This window comes from Bactrocera neohumeralis, unplaced genomic scaffold, assembly GCF_024586455.1.
Source record: "Bactrocera neohumeralis isolate Rockhampton unplaced genomic scaffold, APGP_CSIRO_Bneo_wtdbg2-racon-allhic-juicebox.fasta_v2 cluster09, whole genome shotgun sequence".
NCBI classification, from domain to species: domain Eukaryota; kingdom Metazoa; phylum Arthropoda; class Insecta; order Diptera; family Tephritidae; genus Bactrocera; species Bactrocera neohumeralis.
Window position 1 is genome coordinate 27,830,020 of NW_026089622.1, and position 22,986 is coordinate 27,853,005.

At 38.0% G+C, this 22,986-nt stretch overlaps 1 long non-coding RNA gene across 2 annotated transcripts in view; it reads right to left on the bottom strand.

The window, feature by feature from the left end:
• LOC126764300 (uncharacterized) overlaps nucleotides 1–17,476 on the bottom strand; it is a 73,199-nt gene extending 55,723 nt beyond the window's left edge. For both annotated transcript variants that reach the window (XR_007667907.1, XR_007667906.1), the window contains exons 1-2: nucleotides 16,284–17,476; nucleotides 12,696–12,901 (exon numbers count right to left, since the gene is read on the bottom strand). This is a non-coding gene — a long non-coding RNA (uncharacterized LOC126764300). The remainder of the gene's footprint in view (nucleotides 1–12,695; nucleotides 12,902–16,283) is intronic.
• Nucleotides 17,477–22,986: the final 5,510 nt, after the last annotated feature.

A 22,986-nucleotide genomic window follows, 5' to 3' on the forward strand; every position in this document is an offset into this window, starting at 1 on the left:
CCCCAAAAATGTTATTTTATGTTAAAATGGACTGTGCGACGTCCATTGAATAAACCGAGCTTGGATCTCAGAAGCCATTTCGTAGTATTTCAAGAGTAAAATGTAATGTCTCTGGCATATTTAGTTATTAATTTATAGCGCTTTAAGTAGTTTTTAACAGAACCATTACATGGAGAGTGGGCGAGACCGATTTAATTTATTTTTACAATACAGGTAGGGATGCTTAAAGGATTTGTCCAGAGCAAATTTCGTTGTTTTAGCATGAACTATTTGGCAGAGTTCGTTCATAATTTTTTGCTAAGAAACACTTGTATCAAGCTTCATCAATATATCTTAATTTTTACTCAAGTTACAGCTTGCACAACTCTTTATTGATAACCAAAGCGACGGATAGGAAGTCAAGTCATCTCGTCATCCTGATATATATCTCGATTAGTTTTAGGTGATACAAATAGCCGTTATGTGAACAAAAGCACTATACTCTGTAGCAACATGTTGCAAGTATATAAAAATAAAACATAAGGCTTGTTAGTTATATCGACAATACTCACGGGGGTTTACATGTTCGGCACCTGAGGACTTGAACAGGTTTTGTTCGATATGGACAATTTTTGGTCATAATTCAAAAACGGCTTTTGTGGAAAATTTTATTTCATTTTATTAGTTGCTTCTTTATACGAGACAATGAAAGAATAAAATGAAATTTAAAATTGTGTTCTATGGCAAGTAGGCGTAGATATACCCTGAACAGTGTATATTAGGTTTGTCACGATGTTTGTAACACCCAGGGGGAAGTGATGGAGATCCTATAAAGTATATATATAAATGATCAGTATGTTAGGTTAGGTTAGGTAAGAATGGCTGATCGATGATCCCACGTAGACTAACAAATTAGTCCTTTGTGATGCCATTAAATGAAAACTCCCGTATTCGGACTTACAGATTGCCGAAGCGCTTTGTAGCCAATATATATTTACACAGACGCTTAACTTCAACACCCGCCAGTTCGGTAGGGTGTCCAAAGGTATGCGCCCCCAAGGGTCTGAGTCTTGACCTCCCAAAAGCGGGGCAGTCAAGCAGGAAGTGCTGGCTTGTTTCTACAGCATCTTCTTCTAAACAGCATCTGCAGTCAGCATCCGGTAAGATACCCATTCTTACCGCGTGTAAGCCAATAGGACAGTGGCCTGTTAAAAGACCCACTAACAATGAGAGGTTAGCCTTATTGAGGACTAAGAGATCATTTGATCTACTGTGATCTATACTGGGCCAGAAGGCTTTTGCAACCGCACAAGTGCCGGTGCTGGCCCAGCGTTGGTCGAGCATCCGCGTGGCCCAGCTATCTAGTAGTAGACCACAAGAAGAAACAGGAGCACCGATCCGTTTCCATTCTACCGATAATGATTCTAGGGTGCCTTTCCTTGCTAGCTCATCAGCTTTGCAATTGCCTACAATTCCGCTATGGCCCGGCACCCACACCAGTCTAATCACAAAAACTATAGCTGCTAGAGATAGCGACGTTAGACATTCTTCGACCAACCCTGATCGCACTTCGAATGAGTTCAAGGCTAATATAGCCGCTCTACTATCTGAGTGAATAGTCACTTGTCTGAAGGTGGATGCACTCTGTAGCAGCAAATCAGCTGCTACCTTGATGGCTGCGAACTCAGCCTGGAATACACTACAGTAGTCGGGAAGTCTGAAACAGGAGTTGATGGAGAGCTCCCGACAGTAGACCCCTCCACCAACCTTCCCCCCACGCTTTAACCCATCCGTGAAGAAGCTTGCTGCCCCCCTCCTCCAACGGCTTCTTCCCACCCACATCTCCCTCGTCGGTATATGGGCAGAGAAGGAGCCGCCAGAGTTCGGTATGGCGACTCCATGGTCCAGATGATCCGGGTTGCAGTCAAAGTTTGTAAGGATATCCGAATGACCAGATGCACGTTTCTTTAAGAAACCAGATTCTCTGAGTCTGATAGCCACCTTCGCGGCTATGCACCTACCGGCAATGTCCACCGGCGAAATATTCAAAATTGCATTAAGTGCCATGATTGGGGTAGATCTTAATGCACCGCATATGCTAATTAGCGCAACCCGTTGAACGCTTTCGAGCTTCTTGGCCAGTGAGGTCCTCCCTAAATCCCTCCACCACATGAAGACACCATAAAACAAGATGGCCTTTACTATGGTGTCATAGAGCCAGAAGACCACTTTCGGTGAGAGACCCCATCTTTTGCCAATAGCTCCTCTGCAGCAGTATAAGGCAATAGATGCCTTCTTTGCTCTCTCCTCGATATTCGGCTTTCGTGAAAGCTTCTTATCCAGGATGAGCCCTAAATATTTCACTGTATCCGCCGGTTGCAGGCGAATATCTCCCATCTGCGGCAACGGTGCCGCCGGGATTTTATATTTTCGGCTGAATAACCCTTTTCCGTTTTGTTAGGAATAATGGCGAGTCCACTTCCGGCCGCCCACTTTGTTACAACGCTGAGATATCCCTGCGTCAACTCGTACACGATACTAAGGAACTTTCCTTTGACCATAAGTGCTACATCGTCTACGTAGGCAATCACCCGACAGCCGCGATCCTCTAGTTTTTTGAGCAATTCGTCAACGACTAGGATCCATAGAAGAGGAGAGAGAACCCCACCTTGTGGTGTTCCCCTACTCACCCTACGCCTCGCACGCGCGCTACCCCATTCCGTTTCGATCACTCTGTCGCACAACCCCAATACCGTCAAGAGCAGTTACTACTGCCTCCGGCAGGACGTTGTTGAAAGCTCCCTCGATATCCAGGAAGGTCCCATCAGCGAAGTCCGTGGCTTCAATGGCTTCTTCGAGCCATGACACGATAGTATGCAAGGCAGTGTCCACTGACCTGCCTTTGCGATAAGCATGTTGTGCTCTTGACAAATAATCTCTCGGAATGCTCTTCCTTATATACCAGTCCATCAGTCTCCCCAGAGTCTTTAACAAGAAGGAAGATAGGCTGATTGGCCTGAAATCCTTGGCCGTGACATAGAAGCCCCTGCCAGCCTTCGGGATGAACGTAACCTTGACTCGTCTCCAGGCCCCCGAGATGTAACTTAATCTGATGCAGTGCGCATAGATAGATGCCAACCAGCTGCATGACACCTTAACAGCTTGTTGCAGCTGCGCTGGTATGTTGCCGTCTGGTCCCGGGGACTTGAATTGTTTGAACGAGTTAATCGCCCACGTCAAGTGCCGCTCATCCAGCATGCTGACAAAGGCCGCGCAATCGTCATGCGGCATCCCGATAGATCCCCTCACAGAGGACATGTTGCTCGGAAAGTGAGCGTCGACAAGCATTTGAAGTGCTTCTCACTACGGTGGGCCCACTTCCCATTTGCATCCTTGAGATACCCCAGGGAAGTACTTTCAGCACTACCATCTCAAAACCATAGCTTATGGCTCCCTTTGTTTTGCTGAGAGGACCGATGGATTCCGTGTTTAGCATTATCAGCGCTTGCCGATACGGTTTATCAGTCCTCTCCAGCCTTAAGACTTTCCAGTCCTGCGTTGGAAGTGAGGGATTGCAATATTTGAGGATTTCCTCAATCTCACTCGGAGTGGAAGGTTCGGCCGGCAGCCAAACGCGAGCCCTAGGACGAAGAGGAAGGTCCTTTTTGGCCACGGCCTCCAATCTGGCTCCCTTCCAAACCTCCCCCACCTGAGAGACAGCCTTCTTGTATAAGATGACCGATCTCTCGTCAGCACAACATGTGAGCTTATGCAGCCCCTGGTGCCAACCGGCACTCACACATTTCGGGGGTGGCCCCGGGTTTTCCCAAGGTTATCTCGATAACGAGGCCAAGGCGAGGGTTGACGTACGCCCTTATGAGGCAATACGTTCAGAGCCGACCAGCGCAAAGAAGGAGTCATCTCAACATAGGGGGGGCGGGAACGTACTCTGAGACCTGCCAGGGTTTTAACGGGACGGGGGCAGTTGCGACATTAGCCTGTCAGCCATTTCTGATGAGTGTCACCTCATCGTACTCAGGTCTCAGAATGCCGCCACCACCAGCCCAGGGTTCTACTAAATCCAATAAAAAAGTTTCTCAAAAACCAGTCCAAAGCCAAAGTCATCTAGGGAGTTGTTAGGCCGTGAAGGCCGCAGGTCATTTAGCGTTACCCAGGATGCATCAGCTTGGAAGCGACCTGCCTTACATCCCAGTATGTTGAGCTGAGTCGATTTAGCCATGTCCGTCTGACTGCCTGTATAGTGCCTCAGCTTTTAAGATATCGTTTGCAACGTTGCAAACGTCGTTTTCTCTTCAAGAAACTGCTCATTTGTCGGAACTGCCGATATTGGACCACTATATCATATAGCTGCCATACAATCGGAATCAAGGGCTTGTATGGAAAACTTTCACATTAGAAAGATATATTCACGAAATTTGACATGGACTACTGCTTAAGGTAATAATGTAATATACGAAGAAATTGTTCAGATTATCTTACTACAGCATATAGCTGCTATATAAACTGAACGATCGGAATCAAGTTCTTGTATGGAAAACTTTCTCATATGACAAGATATATTCACAAAATTTGAAATAGATTATTTTCTAAGGCAACAATGTAATCTCCGAAGAAATTGTTCAGATCAGTTAACTATAGCATATAGCTTCCATACAAACTGAACACATAGTTACTAAAAGAAATTCAGCTGTGAAGGGTACATTAGCTTCGGTGCAGCCGAAGTTAAGATTTTTTCTTGTTATAGCCTAATTTTATTCCATTTCACGCAGTTATATAGGAATGTCAGAATAATACTATGTGACGAATTTGGTTGAAGTCGGTTCAGAAGGTCCGGAGATGTGTAATTTTACCAAAAGTTGTGCGATGCCCCGCCCATTGTCGGATTATGACCCCGGGCTCCTTTAAAGCTCTCTCATTCCATCTCCGGGCATCTGCTGCTGGGAGTTCTGATTTTATTTGCTGTAAATGAATTTGGAAAAGTGCTGGCCACTTTTTAAAATAATTGTGTCCAAGTTGCATAGGTGCGATCCTCTGGTCCAAATGACAAATAATTTAGTGCTTACTTATGTCACTTTATAGGTTTTCGTTTCGTCGTGTTTTGCCAAATGAAACACATTTGCCAAGAAACACTTGTACCAAGTTTTATCAAGATATCTTAATTTTTACTCTGGGTAACGCTTGTACAGACGGTCAGATGGACAGACAGACAGTCACTAGGATTTGAACTCGTCTCATCACTTTGAGCATTTATATATATGTGTGTAACCTTATATGCATATAACAACCGTTAGTTGAACTGAACTATTATACTCTATAGCAACACGTTGCATTAGTTTAAAAATAAGTAAAAATTTCAAACGTTGGAAAAAATTAATATATTTTAGTTATTATGAGATACATTGCACGGTATCAGCTGCGACATGTTCTAGTGATACATGAATTCCCACGGTTTTTTTTCAATTTTTTACAGTGGTTCAATCATTAAACAAAACGTGTAAAGATGCAATAAAATATACTATTTTAACGAGTTTTGTACCGTATTTTTTGCAAAAATTGAGTTTTCTCAAATGTAGCTGGTGTTTGTACTTTTTGGATATTACAGAATATGTTTTGATGTGTCAATTTTGGATTTATTAAGATTTAAGAGATCTCCTGATAGCTCAAATGTTGTCCTTAGCGGTTATCTTCAGTAGGATAGATGGTTACATGCAGGGTTTTCATTTACTACTCCGTAGCAGCAAATTTCTAGAATTATTGCTATTCTATAGCTACCGCTCTCACTTTGACGGTATCCATAGCAGAACAATGTAAAAGTATGTGCTCTGCGATACTCGGAGTTTTGTTAGGTAAAAATATTTGTACATTGTTCTGCTATTGCTCTGCTTCGGCTCCCGTCAAAGTGAGAGCGCTAGCAATAGCAAATGAAATGTTGTTTACATGCTACCAAATATACTTTAGCTTTTGCTAAGAAAATGGATGAAATCGGATGATAACCCTACTATTAAAGGCGCGATAAATCGATAACTAAATACGCCAAAGACAAATTTAAATTTTACCCGAAATGGTATGAGAGTGCCTAATGCGAGCTGGTGTAACAATTGAACGACCGCCTAATTTAGGTAAAATTACATATCTCGGGACTCGACTCGATTTCAACCAAATGTGGAACGTGACATTTTTTAACATTTTTATGTCACAGAGCGAAAATTGCACCGCAACCACACCTCCTATTAATATAACAAAATCCATCCGACTTTTTTCCTTTTCAGTGTACTAATCAAGAAAGAATTAATATTTCGGGATAAAATTTTGTACCAATAATGCTTTCAGCGTATGCCATCTTATGACCATAAATTGTCCAAATCCAACAAACATTGTTCAAGCTTCTAGCTACCGAATATTTGGACTCTTGTAGTTACACATAGTTGACTTTTTGCCACAAATATCGGTCAATGTGTGAGATATACAATAATTGAAATTCTTTTTCTGACAATGGTGTGTCTGTGTGTTAAAAATGGGTTGAATCGTGTCGGGAAGTAATGCTCCCTTATACTTAACACAAGGATTTTCGAAATTCCAAATGACTTTATGCCGCATATAGTATACATATATATGGGTTTTTTTAATAGGGATAATATGATTTCTATGATTTCGGCCATTTAATACGGCATGATGTGTAATTATACCCTGAACAGGGTATATTAAGTTTGTCACGAAGTTTGTAACACCCAGAAGGAAGCGTCGGAGACCCTATAAAGTATATATGTATATAAATGATCAGTATGTTGAGCTGAGTCGATTTAGCCATGTCCGTCTGTCCGTCCGTCTGTCTGTATATATACGAACTAGTCCCTCAGTTTTTAAGATATCCTTTTGAAATTTTGCAAACGTCATTTTCTCTTCAAGAAGCTGCTCATTTGACGGAATGGCCGATATCGGACCACTATAACATATACATAGCTGCCATATAAACTGAACGATCGGAATCTAGTTCTTGTAAGGAAAACTTTCACATTTGACAATGTATCTTCACCAAATTTGGTATAGATTATTTTCTAAGCAACAATGTAATCTCCGAAGAAATTGATCATATCGGTTAACTATAGCATATAGCTACCATACAAACTGAACGATCGGAATCAAGTTCATGTATGGAAAACTTTCACATTTGACAATGTATCTTCACCAAATGTGGTACAGATTATTTTCTAAGGCAGCAATGTAATCTCCGAAGAAATTGGTTAGATCGGTTAACTATAGCATATAGCTACCATACAAACTGAATGATCGGAATCAAGTTCTTGTATGGAAAACTTTTGCATTTGACAAGATATATTTACGAAATTTGGTATAAATTATTTTCTAAGGCACCAATGTAATCTGTGAAGGGTATATTAGCTTCGGTGCAGCCGAAGTTAACGTTTTTTCTTGTTTTTTCTTATTGTATTAAGTAATGTTTTCAATTGCATCATGGAAAGATATACCTAAGAGCAACGTTAACTATTAACTTTAATAACAAAATAATCGTTTTCAAATTGTAATTGTTTCATGCGCTATTAGTCTAATTGTTGAAAATTTCGAACCTATATTTTCTCTACATAATATTTAACTAGCTATAAGAAAAAAAAACCGCTTGAAGTAATGAAAATATTTCCAAGGCGTTCTCAAGAATCAAGAATTTCGAACCACAACCTGGCGAATTTTGAGAAAAGATTTGTTCTTACATCCATGTAAAGTTGTTCTGAGCCAAGAACTGAAGCATGGAAAATTTGCTGATTGGCCTTGGAACTTCTTCAAAACTAAAACGATTTATTTGAGAAATTAGACGCACTTTCAACTGAGAGATACGGTAAATAAACAAAAGTGTCGATTCTGATACGAAGGAAATCCAGAAATTATTCATGAACAACCAATACATTTACTTAAATTGACAGTTTGGTGTTTTTTTGGACTGGTGGAGTCATCGGTACTTCTTTCGAAATAAAGTCAGCAGCACCGTTACTGTTAATGGCGAGTTATATAAATCGATGATAACCAACATTTTGTGAACGCAATAGGAAGAAGTTGATCTTGACAATGGGCCACGTACCACATAGCTCGTTTAATAAACGAATTGTTGAGAAAAAAGATTGGAAATTCAATTATTTGAATAAATTGTGACTTTGAATGGCCTCTAAGATGTTGTGATTTAACACCATTAGACTACTTCTGGTAGGTTATATGAAGTGTTTGGTCTTTATCAATAAACCATATTCTCTTCAATCTTTAGAAGTCAATTTTGAACGTGATAATCATGACATATGACTTGATTCAGTGGAAAAAGTACTTGGAAATTGGATTCATGAAATTGGTTTCCGCAAAAGAAGTCGTGGAGGCCTTTTGAATGATGTTGTATTCAGAACTTAATTGTATGGATTGTACTTTATATTAAACTAGTGGATTCGGCCACGCGTTGCAGTGGTACCCACTTTATACTATAATTTATGTAATAAACTATTCAATACATCTATTCAATAAGAATCCAAGGGATTATACTTCAGGTTTAATTTTTAAAATGTTCACAGAAATAAATTTCATTAAAAAAAAATAACGAATTTAAGGCCGCTTTCTCAACATCTGGCTACCAGCTTTTCTATCCAGTTAATAGAGTTGTCCGCTCAATAGATTGTACTTAATAAACATCAATAAATTGTGGGACCGGCCAGTGTGCATGGTTAATGGGTATGCCCGCTTAATAGAGCGTCCATATAATACATATGTACATTACATAAAAACGCCTCCACCTCGGCAAAAGGGACCTGAAAGACTATTGTCCTGAGAATTACAAAGTTACTGGCGGTTTTTATAGGAGTCAGTTTTGGTTCTGTTATGTGGAACGTACCTATGTATATACGAAGTACTAAGAATTGCGTTAAAATTGTAGGATACGCGAGTTACGTCAGATACGAAAATACCCATAATTTAAGTATGCCATCACAAAGATATTCTGAGCAACATCTAGAGCAGGCTCAAAGATTTTCTAATTCCAATAATAGGCAAATTCAAAAACGACAGAATTCTTCTCGAAGGCAGGAAAACTATGCAAAAAATTCAGGACTCTCACGGAATTTCGGGCAGTTTTTTAGACAAAATAATGATAATAACTTGTATGGTTAAAATACAGCTTGAGCAAGTGTTCGTACTAATCAATCATATTCCCATCCAGAACTAATTGGCACCAATTTTAACATGGAGTTAGGTCGGAAATTTTACCCATAGCGTTACTAACGATTAACAATGGACGAATTAAATTTTTAATCGATACAGGTTCATCGATTTCAATAATAGTGAAAAAGGAAATAATCCTAAACATTCTTCTTTTCTACTGGCGAAGACACCACTTACGCGATTATAGCCGAGGTAACAACAGCACGCCAGACGTTTCTTTCGCAACGTTTCGGCAATTAGAAATGCCAAGCGAAGCCAGGTCCTTTTGCACCTGGTCTTTCCAAGGGAGTGGATGTCTTCCTCATCCTCTGCTTCTCCAGGAGGGTATTGCATCGAATACTTTCAGAGTTGGAGTGTTATCATCCATACGTACGACATGACTTTGCCAGCGTAGTCGCTGTCTCTTGGTTCGCTGAACTATGTCAATGTCGTCGTATAACTTGTACAGCTCATCGTTCCATCGAATGCGATATTCGCCGTGGCCAACGCGCAAAAGACCATAAATCTTTTGCAGAACATTTCTCTCGAAAACTCCTAAGGCCGACTCTTCATAAGCTGTCATCGTCCATGTCCTTGCACCATATAGAAGGACGTGAATAATGAGTGACTTATAGAGTTTGGTTTTTGTTCGTCGAGAGAGGACTTCACTTCTCAATTGCCTACTCAGTCTGAAGTAGCACCTGTTGGCAAGAGTTATTCTGTGTTGGATTTAGAGGTTGACATTGTTGTTGCCGTTAATGCTAGTTCCAAGATAGACGAAGTTATCACTTTCAACAGTGACGTGGGAGCCTAATCGCAAGTGCGACGACTGCTTGTTTGATGACAGGAGATATTTCGTCATGCCCTCGTTCCCAGCCAGACCCATTTGCTTAGCTTCCTCACCCAGTTTGGAGAAAGCAGAATTAACGGCGCTGATGTTGAGTTCAATGATATCGATATTATCGGCATACATCTTGAAGTGCGAATTTACTATCATACTGCAAATGACATGTCAGTGACATTTCATCACATGAAACCGAGACCAACTTTTGTTCGAAAGTGAATCCCATACTCCTAATCTGTAACGATTTTATGCTGCTTTGGGTGCAACCTGGGAAACGGGGCCAGTCTGCAACAAAATTTTCTAAAGTACTTTCGGATGAATATTTAATTGGTGCTTTAAGAGTCGATAAGCAACTGGCGACAAAAAATACACCCAAAGCTATCGTTTTAAAAAAAATTGTCATATCGCCGACCGTGAGTATGGCAATTACTATTTATAAAAGTACTCCTAATGCAAGCGCCTAACTGAGAAGGAACTTTACTAAAAACTATTGAAGGAGGGTCTGACTGTTCCTAAATGAGCTATTCCTTAACTGTCCCTCACATTTGTCTAACTCTGCGGCCATTTCAACTAACTGGGCCTTTAAACTTCTATATTCCCGCTCTTTTTCATCTTACTTTATTTTCAAAAGCCTATTCTCCTTCCTCAATTTCTTCTTCCTCTCTGTACCTGCTGTCAGACCCCTACCTGTTTTCGCGACCATATTAAAATAAGGGTTACACCATCCTCAAAAAATTGAAGAGGCTCTAAAGTTTTAACCTAATTTTTCCTTTCAATAATTGAAAAAAGGTGCCTCGATGCACTGTGTGCATTTGAGACAGCTTCTTCAACTTGGTCAGCAAAATCTTCGAAACCCAATAAAATTGTCTTCTAGATGAGAATTTGGCACGTCAAATGTAGGCTCAACTTTTTAATTAATATCGGGAACGGCCCTCGAACGCAATCGCTTTTCAAGGCGCATTTTTTTCCGAAAAATGTAGCTCACAAGCAAAAATATGCTTAGATGTTTCATCGGATGAAGCTACTTCCTTGGTCATCATCCGAGATACAAGATTAACGCCCGCTCGCAGCCGAACCTCTGGTGAACAAAAGCTGCGATTAGACTTCATCGATCCTTTAAACCGAATATGTCGGAATGGGTCCGCTGAAGCTTTCTCTGTTTTAGCCGTGACCCTAGACTCCACACGGTATGTCCGCCGCTTCTTACGTAAGGGGTGTTCACGTTTTCAGGGTGCGCGGCGAGGACGCAAGACTAGGGATTGGGTACAGCCTATGATTGTAACCGCGTGCCCAGAAGCATGACTTCACCCCAATACACCACACATTTTAACTTTACATTTTCAAAATAATATATTTTTTATTACAATATTGATAGCAATGAGTAACCTTTTTAGGGGTGTGAGCTAATGAAAAAACCCTTAGAAATAAAATTTCTTAAATTATCTTATACTTTTTTCGTGATGTTATATGTTTATAATAATGCTATGGTCAATAAAATATCTTCTTCTACATCGCTGCTTTTGAGGTGTTCGTATGTGTGTATGGATACATTATGTTTTGATAAAGAAAATTAAATGTTTTGATAAAATGTAAAAATTAAAAATAAATTAATAAAATTAAACGTCCAAATTAATTTTGCAATATTTTTAGATTCTTTAGATCATCTGCATACCTTCCCTCAAATTACACGAAATTAGTATCTGCGACTGTCGTTAGGAATAAAATTACATGATTAGGCACCCTAAGAAATATTAAAATAAAATCAGAACCCTTAGCAACAAAGCGTTCTTACTATGTATGGCTTTACTTATGTGTGTAGTCTAACAAATTTGTATAGAAACTTTTAACAAATATGTACATATGTGTGCCCGTAATAACCCCCAGATTTGTGCACGTGCCTTCAGACACGTGCTTAACATTTAGGTTAAATTTGCGATTATTTTAATCGCTGATTAGTTATAGAGGTATTAGGAAGTTAAATAAACACTTCATTTGCAGATGCAAGAAATTTTCTCTTTTCAATATACAATAATTTAATTCTGTATATGTATGTATGGATATACTATATATGTTGGTACGACTTACCTATTAAATATGTATATATATGTAAACATATATTTAAATTTGTGATTATGTAATTTAAGCAATGTAATTGTAAAATATTTTAAAAATATATAGTATGTCAATCAATAAAGATTTAGAAATGAAACTTAGTACAATTGCGTATAGTGCTTTAAAGTTGTGAGAACTGTGATTAAAAAAAGTCCAGTTACAAAACCATCCAGTTACATTCATAAAAATTATCAGGTTGGCAAGACTAATTGTGTTCTGAATGTGTCCCTGTTCTTCGAACTGTTTGTACAAACGATAGGTTAAAAAAATTGAGATATCTTGATTAAACTCGTCTTTCTTTCTTTGCACTATACGGAGGATGGTATTGCATATCGGCAAAATCGGAACTCAAAAAAGTGTTTATTATGTTAAAATTGCCACAAATGCAGAACATAGCTACAGATTTCTTCTATCACCTATAGTTTTTTTTTTTTTTTTTGCTATGAGGATTTTTATTTAAAAAAACAGCGAAAGATATATTATTGTTATATTATTTTATGAACCAAAGAGTACCTTAAAATGTTACTGGCGATATTTTGTTTTTAGAGTGTACCTTAACAATGTCCAGCAGTAATCGGCAAGCAAACTGATACTCAGCTTGCCTTGGTACCGTTTCTCTATACCAAAAATGTCTTGGTGGAACCGTTCCCCAGCTCGTCACTTACGGCATCTAAATTTTTGGGGGAAAAATCCAAATGGGAGTCCAGAAAGTGAATTTGGAGGGACTGTTGCAATCCATTTTTTTTATAGAAGTAAAAACTGTAAAATAAAGATATGAAAAGCATGTTACAGGTTTGTATCAAAAATTACCACGCAAATTGTGAACTGTTTATAGCGACTCACATGCAAATATGTTGTAACTATCTAAAATTTACAGCTGATTTTAAAACAATTTCGATCAATGCTAGATGAGAATTGTCGCAGGTCGAACATTTTGCGAAACGAATACATATCCACTATGTACATTTGTGATATTTAGATATCATGCACACGTGATTATCAATTTTAATATCATACAAATATCTCTAACAATGCAATCCATTCCTTGAATTTTAAACATAGCAGTAACAAGTAAGGAATGGCTAAGCTTGGGTATAACCGAACATTTCATACTCTTTCTACTTGCAAGGATCAATGCCGTCTTGTTAGAGTTGCAAAAACTATTAAATTATTGCCTTCTACCAAATTTGGTAGGAATTGGAGGATCTGATTCCGAAATATGGGTTTTCATATCTATTGTGCCATTTGCGATGTAGAATTTAGTGTTTCTGACGTATTTAGTTATTGATTTATCGCGCTTGTAGTAGTTTTTAACAAAATAAAGGGAGAGGGCGGGATTATAATATGATTTCATCAATTTTGTCACTTTCCGTAGGAATTTTTATAAACAATTACCTGGGCGAATTCGGTTATTGTAGATTTAGTTGTTCAGGAGGGGTGTACTATACATTAAACCTATTACGTTAATGTGAACGTCTGTCATATTGATCTAAAACTTCGCACATGTCCTTTCCTCATCAAAAATATAACATATAGCTACCATACAAACTGAACGATCGGAATCATATGCGTGTAGCGTTTGAAAAACAACGCTACTCGCCTAGCATTTCATTTTGCTATTGGGAGCCATGCTCTGCTCCGAGTTTTGATAGGTAAAAAACTATAGCTGTAGCGAGAGCAAAAAATGAAGTGCTATACTCTGCTCTGACGTAGCGGTAGCAAAAAATTGGGAGCGGTAGTAGAACAGAGCTAATAAAAATTTTCATTTACTACAGCTCCGCATGTGTATATAGCATAGCAATAATTCTAGAAATTTTGCTGCTACAGAGTAGCCTCCCTGACCCGACATCTCGACAGGATAGAATTTATAGAATACCAGCTGTCAAACGTATTGTTATTGCCATCGCCAAATCGATATGTGGGCATTTGCTATCATGATAGAATCATTTGCGAAATGACGTCGAGCAGGAAGGTAACAGCTATAGAAGCGCTTAGAAATTTGAAGAGGCTTTATGAAGTACATAAAGAAACAAAAAAAAAAGAAGACCACAATACTTCGTAAATCCATTTTTGGAATTAAGAGGTCTTCATGAATTGGAAGCGCATCTCCTTACAGATATTTTATTTTATTTATCGTGTTTTTTATTATTTTAATTGAAAGTCTTAATACTGACGTTATCAAACTTAAATATGTTGCCACTTCGAAATTTTCATAGAAATGAAAACTGCGCTGCCAAACTGCTGAACTGACAGCTTCTAGCATACGATATATGGCAAACTATCTAGTATTCTATATCTAGTAAGCTATGAGCAATGTGGAGTCTCCACAGGCAATATCCACGGCAATGCAGCTAGTATTCTATAAATTCTATCCTGTCGAGATGCCCCGTGATGGAGAGCCTTTTAATTCGATGATATATCTTTACGAAATTTCACAGAGATTATTATGTAAGGCATCGCTATAATCTCCGAATAAGTTGTTTAGTTCGGACTACTATACCATATAACTGCCATATAAACATGCTATAATCTCTGAAGAAATTGTTTAAAATGCAAAACTATAACATATAGCTGTAATGCAAACGATAGTTAGGTGAACAAACCTATTGTACAAGCAAGAAAAGATGATACAGTTGTTCCTGTTTTTTGGCGGAACAAACAAACTTGTCATCATTTATGCACATTTTGCATTAAGAAATATCAGACTGCGGCTTCTTCTTCTTCTTTACTGGTGTAAAAGATATTATCAAAATCACATAAATCAAAGATCCTCACAAAATAGCTCAAAGGGTTCCGTTAGCTCCCAACAACATCAACACGCAAAAGGATCACAGCAAGTATGTCTACTTGAGCTGGCTTCTCCTGGCTGGCGGTAGCTCACCCGATACTCATGTGATAACCAACATTCAATCAGTGTTGGTTAAATATAGCCATACACCACACACATATCGAATTTAATTATATTACCTTGAAAGGTTTAGGAGATATGCTTGTAGAAGATTGTGGCTTTCAGACAGGTTATTATCTACTTGTATGTATGTATATACGTTTGTATTTTGAACACCGAGGTTGACAAATGAAATTCTGACTTTGTGTTTGCTTTCAATTTGTAGAGCATTCGAATGGATAAATATGATCACAGTATTAACGCCGAAGGTCACTATTTTTAATTTATAGTCACATATTAGACTACGATTTTCTGAAAATAATTCGCAGAAAATCTTGACCGTAGGTACCGAATATTTGGACCCTAGTATCTGTAGTTGACTTTTTTTTCACAAACATCGGCCAAAGCGTCAGAATTTCGTATTGAAATTCAGAGACAATTTTTTCCTGAAAGTTGTGTGTCTACGTGTCAAAAATCGTTTGGATCGGATCAATACCCTCTTTTGACTCCAAATACCTATTTAATACAAAGATTTTCGAACTACCGACTGACTTTATACTGCATATTTCGGTAAATATATCAGTTAATTTAATAAATTTCATATACCGTGTTTTTATAATAACGGTGTATCTTTGAGCTAAATATGGATGAAATCGAGCGAAAGCTTGCCTTAGACCACATATACATAATTAATATCTGTATTACAAATACATAGTTGACTTTACTCCTTATATTTATATTGGTGATGGTATGTAAGTTACCTTAATGAAATTCAGAGAGCATCTTTTTCTGTTAATAATATGTATGCAAAAAAATAGATAATATCGGGCAAATACCACTACTTCCGGTTGATTGTTACAATACATTTAATATGTGGGGTAACTTAGTAAATTTTCACTATCAACACAAAACTTTTCAAAGCTTTTTTAATTTGCTCAAGAAAATCTTTATTTTTTATTAAATACCGCATTTTAGGACCATCAAATATTCCATCTTTCTACTTTCTCGTACTAAACTTATTCAATCCACTATAGGAATTTGACGACATCATTCATTTAGCAAAACAGGTTTGAAAGTCCACACATCTCCTCCTTAGATTATTATTAAAACCATAAACACTTCCGCATAATTCTTTGCATATTTTCGGTAAGGATCCAGAGGTAATTTTTTCACCAGCTGTACAATAGGTTATTTTGCATTTATGTTCAAATCTTTTAATAAATTCTTGTGCTTTATTCAGTAAAAATTGTATACCTTATTCAAGTGTATATAAAATAAATACGAATAATTTTTTACAATATTCTGGTGAAATTCCATACCATTCAGTACTTTTTTAAGTCAGAAATGTTGGAAACTTGTCTTGATTTAAGTTATACATCTAGATCAGTGTTTCTCAAAGTGGTCGATAACGCACCCCTTGTGTGCGCTGCAGGTATCAAGGGGGGCGGTAAGAGACCCAGAAAGAAAATGGGGGCGTTGTGTAGAAGCCTGGGGGTTATTTGTAATTTTATTTAGCTCAACAACAACTTGCGAACATCAACTAATATGAATTAAAAGATTGCTCAAACTCGGTTCTATATTTCTCTCCGCGTAGTTCTTATATCTGTCCTATTTAATTGAATATAGAAAAAATTAAAATCATGTCAATCGGTCGCTCCGTTTCATAACGGGGCATCTCGACAGGATAGAATTTATAGAATACTAACTGTCAAACGTATTGCTATTGCCATTGCCAAATCTGTATGTGGGCATTTACTATCATAATACATATAATCATTTGCGCAAAGGTGTAGGGTAGGTATATTCGAGCTGACGTAGCGAATGCTTTGAGCTCTTGAATAATTTATTTTATCACTTGCAAAATGACGTCGGGTAGGTAGCTGATATAACGCACGTTTTGAGCTTTTGAACTCCTTAAATATTTTATGTGGAAAATAAAAAAAGGATAAAGATCATTTTTTTTTACAAATGTATTTCTGGGAGAAATAAGATAATACGAAAAGGAGAAAGATCCTTTTTTTTACAAATGTATTTCTAGGAAAAATAAGAATTCATATTTTTGGACTACTTTATAATAATTGTGCTGAAGCATTCCTATATAAACAATGTAATATTTATTTTATATTCATTTGTGGTTTTGCGCGCAATAGATGAGCATTACTTACGCCTCCTTTACACTACTCGCGAAGTTAAACGTATTTCTCAAAGCAAAACAATGTCGGAAGTAAAAAAGAAGAGACGGCAATACCGTGCGGAATACATTAAATTCGGATTCATTGAAAATCCCACAACCCAAACTACAAAAAACGTCGTTGCTGCTTTCGCAGCCAAACTGCTTCTACAAAAAATGAATCTGGGTAGACGTGAGTTTCACAATTTTCCGAATTTATAAGTATCATGCAGTAACGACGAATTGTTTGCCTACTGCCAACATTTGGAAAACCTCCCCATTGACTTCACCGAACGATACTAGGACATTTTGAACTTGGAAATACTAGACTGGGTGTTGGATCCGTTTTCAAATGTCAACACAGCAATGTCACCTCAGCTGGAAGAAGAACTTATAGAATTGACAACAAACGAGGAAATAAAAATCAAGTTCAAAAATGGTTACCAAGAATTTTGGCTACAAAAACCGATCTCGTAATTGTACCCTGGATCGTGGTCAATCGTTCAACGATTCTTGATAGCATTCCCATCGTCATATTTGTGTGAACGTGGATTTAGTGCTGTGACAACACTGCTTACTAAAAATAGAAATCGTTTGTTGTTACCGAACGTGGCGACTTGCGAATGTTCTTGTATAAATTGGAACCTGATATTAACAAACTTATTAAACAGCATCAGATTCATCCTTCACATTAGTTTTTATATATGGATCGATTATTTTAGTTTTATTTTTAATAAAATATTCTCTGTTTTAATACTATAAAGTTGTGTTTCAATAATCATTCTTATTGGCAGGTGGAGCCCGTAAGAGTTAACTTGAGACCTAAGCGCCGTTGTATGTTACCTACTGCGCTTAGGCTTCAAGTTGCTGGTTATAGTAAAAGTTTCGTTTAGAATTCTCCGTTAATATACATATATAGGTGACAATAACTAATTTGAAGTTATAGTGGTTTTTAAATAGGTGAAAAAATGGGGGCGCTAAAAAAATGTTTATTCTCAAAGTGGGCGGTCTTTAGGGCAATTATGAAGGGTTCACATGGTTGCATTATATGCAAAATTCCGTCGTATTAAAAACTTTGAAAAAGTGTGAGTGGCCTCGCCTCTAATGGGTTTACAAATATTTTACATATCCGCCAAACCACTTAACCCAAATTTGCTAAGAGCAAGTATTTTTATAATTCTCTCCGAAATACGGTGGAATCGGATTATAACCATACCATATAACGATTTTGTTGGAAACTACTAAAAATTTACTAACTCAATAAGAAACAACGACACAAAACAACTTTATATGGACCGGTATCGAAACTGGAAAAAGTGCGTGGAACTGCTCATCTTTAGCTTAAAACCAATATCTCGGAAATTTCCTTATGTTATATGTTAAGAGCGAAAATGCTTGAATATGCATTCCAGTATTCAAATCAAGCACCAATATATATATGTATATCTTCTTTTTCTTTACTGGCGTGGACACCGCTTACGCGATTATAGCCGAGTTAACAACAGCGCGCCAGTCGTTTCTTCTTTTCACAACGTGGCGACAATTGGATATTCCAAGCAAAGCCATGTCCATGTCCACTTGGTTCTTCCAACGGAGTGGAGGTCTTCCTCTTCCTCTGCTTCCACCGGCTGGTACTGTGTCGAATATTTTCAGAGCTGGAGTGTTTTCGTCCATTCAAACAACATGACCTTGCCAGCGTAGCCGCTGTCTTTTAATTCGCCGAACTATATCAATGTCATCATAAATCTCATACAGCTCATCGTTTCATCGAATGCGGTATTCGCCGTGGTCAACGCGTAAAGGACCATAAATCTTTCGCAGAACTTTTCTCTCGAAAACTCGCAACGTCGACTCATCAGTTGTTGTCATCGTCCAAGCCTCTGCACCATATAGCAGGACGGGAATTATGAGTGACTTATAGAGTTTGGCTTTTGTTCGTCGAGAGACGGCTTTACTATTCAATTGCCTACTCAGTCCGAAGTAACACCTGTTGGCAAGATTGCGTTGGATTTCCGGGCTGAAATTGTTGGTGGTGCTTACGCTGTTTCCAAGATAGACGAAATTATCTACGATTTCAAAGTTATGACTGTCAACAGTGACGTGAGAGCCAAGTCGCGAGTGCGACGACCGTTTGTCTGATGGCAGAAGATATTTCGTATTGCTCTCGTTCACTGCTAGACCTATTTGCTTTGATTCCTTGTCCAGTCTGGAGAAAGCAGAACTAACGTTGAGGCCGATGATATCAATATCAGCTCGAATTCTTTTCTCCAGCAGCAGATTGAAGAAGTCGCACGATAGGGAGTCGCCTTGTCTGAAACCTCGTTTGGTATCGAACGGTTCGGAGAGGTCTTTTCCGATCCTGGGGGAGGTTTTGATGCTCTACGTCAGTTTACACAGCCGTATTAGTTTTGTGTGGATAGCAAATTCAGATATCGCGGCATAAACGCAGCTCCTTTTCGTGCTGTCGAAAGCAGCTTTGAAATCGACGAAGAGGTGGTGTGTGTCGATTCTTCTTTCACGGGTCTTTTCTAAGATTTGGCGAATGGTGAATATTTGGTCGGTGGTTGATTTGCCAGGTCTAAAGCCACACTTATAAGGCCCAATCAGTTTGTTGACGGTGGGCTTTAATCTTCCACACAATAATATATATAAATATATTTAATATTGGGATAAAACATCGCACAAATAGTCAATTTAACGTGTGGCACCTTATGATCAAAAACTGTAAAGTTCGGGGAACAAGAGTTCACGCCCCAGATACCGAATAGGTGAACCTTGGTACCTACTGCTATATTTTGACCGAATACATCGGTTAAAAACTGAAATATATTATTGAAATTCGAAGAAAATCCTTTTTCGATGATGTTAAGTATGTATGACAAAAATGAGCTGAATCGGATCAATATTTAGCTTCCATATTCTTAATAAAAAGGTTTTCCATATTTTGGCTAACTGTGAATTATATCATTAATTCTGAGTGGGCGTGTGTTTTCAATAGCGGTGCATCTTTGTGCTTAACATGGATAAAATAGGGAAAAACTTGCCTTAAACCCTAAAAAATATCAAGATTTTCAAACATTCGGTTTTACTTCTTAAATAAACTTAGACAATATCTTTTCCTATTAATAATATATAAATATGTATGTGTATAATATATAATCTCTTCCATATACCTAATATAGAATTTTCAAACTTCCGGGTGATTTTATACCATACAATTCTGTCAATATGTAAGATATCTTACATATACAACAAAATCAACTGAAAGTATAAAATTGATATCTTATGGTCTAATGTCGAAAATATGTGAAATCGGTCTACAACTTCAACTCTAATACAATATATGTAATGATTTTCGTTGAGGCTTGAAAATTTGTTCTCGAGAATACTGACAGACATTGTCTTTAAGAGCTGTAAGAGTCTGAGGCTTGTTGACAAAGGCCCGCGACTTCAAAAAGCCCTACAAAAAGAAGTCTGGAGCGGCCAAATCAGGCCAGTTGCAAATCGCCAAAACGGGAGATTAGGCGCCCGGGAAATGCATCCTTCTGCATATCGGTTGTGGCACGTGTAATGTGTGCCGTTGCACCGTCCTGTTGGAACCACATGTTTTCCAATCCCAATTCATCAAGTTGCGGCAAAAAGAACTCGTTGATCATTGCTCTGTAGCGCTCACCACTCACAGTAACCGTTTGGCCCGCGACGTCTTCGAAGAAAAAAGTTCCGATGACTCCTCCAGCGAAAACAGGACACCATACAGTGACTTTGAGCGGGTGTAATGGCTCTTCGTGGATTACACGCTGATTTCCAGTGCCAGATTATCTTTGAATTTCAATTGACCGATATTTTCGGTCAAAAGTCAACTATAGATACTGGGATCCACATTTCCGGTACGTAGGGACTTCAAGAGTTTTGATTTCCAGTGCCAGATTATCTTTGAATTTCAATTTACCGATATTTTCGGTCAAAAGTCAACTATAGATACTGGGGTCCACATTTCCGGTACGTAGGGACTTTAAGAGTTTTGGTTGAATTTAAAAGGAATTATTAGTGCAAAATTGTATCCCGTTATATTAATTACTTTGTGATTTCTGAAGTGAAAGAATCAAATGAAATTTAAAAGTGTGTTATATGGGAAGTAGGCATAGTTATAGTTCATATATCAATCTTGTTTAGTTTTAGGTGGTACATACAACCGTTAGGTGAACAAAACTATTATACTCTGCACCAACAGATTGTAGGAGTATAAAAATACGATGAAAGTTTTGTTTCGTTCGAGAAAACTACGCATTGGCCATATTCGAGATACACAAAGGAATGTTAAATTCACACTGAGCAGGGATTGGCAAAACCTTAGTATGTGCTAAAAGAGCGTAATAAAACGGAAAATTTATCACAGCTGATTTATGAACTACGAAGAGGAAACAAGTCTCAGATATACTTTAAAACATATTTTCAGGATTTTTTTTTAATATACTTGTACAACAAGCATCCAGACCAACTTATGTTTTGTTAGAAAAACGATAATCAATACATGGTATATGGTAGAAAATATATGGGGGTTGGGGTTGTATAGACTTTTTTTTGCTGAGGTTTCATTGAGGTACCTCACATTTCATCGCCAATTATATGGCTGCACGTCAGCCCGACAAAGCCACTCGGAAGTTCGAAAATATTTGTATTAGGTATATGGGATCCGATTCAAACCATTTTTCACACGCAGACACAGTACCTATTATCAGGAAATAATTTTCTCTGAATTTCAATTATATCTCACGCTTTAGTTGGATTTTGACAATTTTTGATATAAAGTGACACAGTGAAAGTATATTCAATTCAATTTTTCGTGCAAAGTTAACCCCGTTATATCGATTGCTTCTTAATTTTTCGCCGGCAAGTGAAAGAATCAAATGGAATTTAAAATTATAACATATAGGAAGTGGGCGTGGTTATAATATATTATATAATTTGGTAGAAATTGCCACGCCTATCGTCCAATTTTTACCCCGCCAATATATAGTCCTCTCATACAATCTCTGGTGTCATAATAACTATATGGCTCTGTTGTATTTAGTTAATGTTTTATCGCACTTTTACTAGTTTTTAATTGTAATGATATACGGGGAGTGAGGGAAGTTATCTTCTGACTTCATCCACTTTCACAAAAAGTAAAAGTTTCTACAGTAGTTGCCATAAGGAAATTTGGTTTTTGTAGCTTTAGTGGTTTAGAAGATATGTACATTAAACAAAAAGAGGGCGAGTAACGTCTATTTTTCAAAACTTTTAGCCCACAGATGTCCCAGCACTAATGATGGGACAAAACGACAAGGAAATCACTCCAAGGAGGATGGAGTCATGTATAGAAGTTCACGCAAGTGAGGAAAGTTCTCTGATTGCCATTCACTTGGAAGTAGCCAGAAACTATTATTTTACAACTTCCGTTCTTTAACTAAGTATTCTCTTGGTAGCCAAAAAAATTGAAGGCGAGCTTAAATGAGAAGGCGAAACATCCTCTCTACAGGGTTGTACGCTAGGTTTGCGACCCGCCACAAAAAAAAACACTACCAACGAAAAGCATAAACAGCCTCGGATGATAAAACCCTTTTTGATAACGACCATGGCAAATGCACAAAGGACAACGATTTAAAGGTATGTACCTAGAATGTCCGATTCCTTAACTGGGAAGGTGCAGCTGCCAAGCTGGTTGATGTCCTTGTAAGAGTGAAGCCTGGTATCAGCACCGTCCACGAAATGCGATGGACGGGACAAGGACTGAGACGAATAGATCCT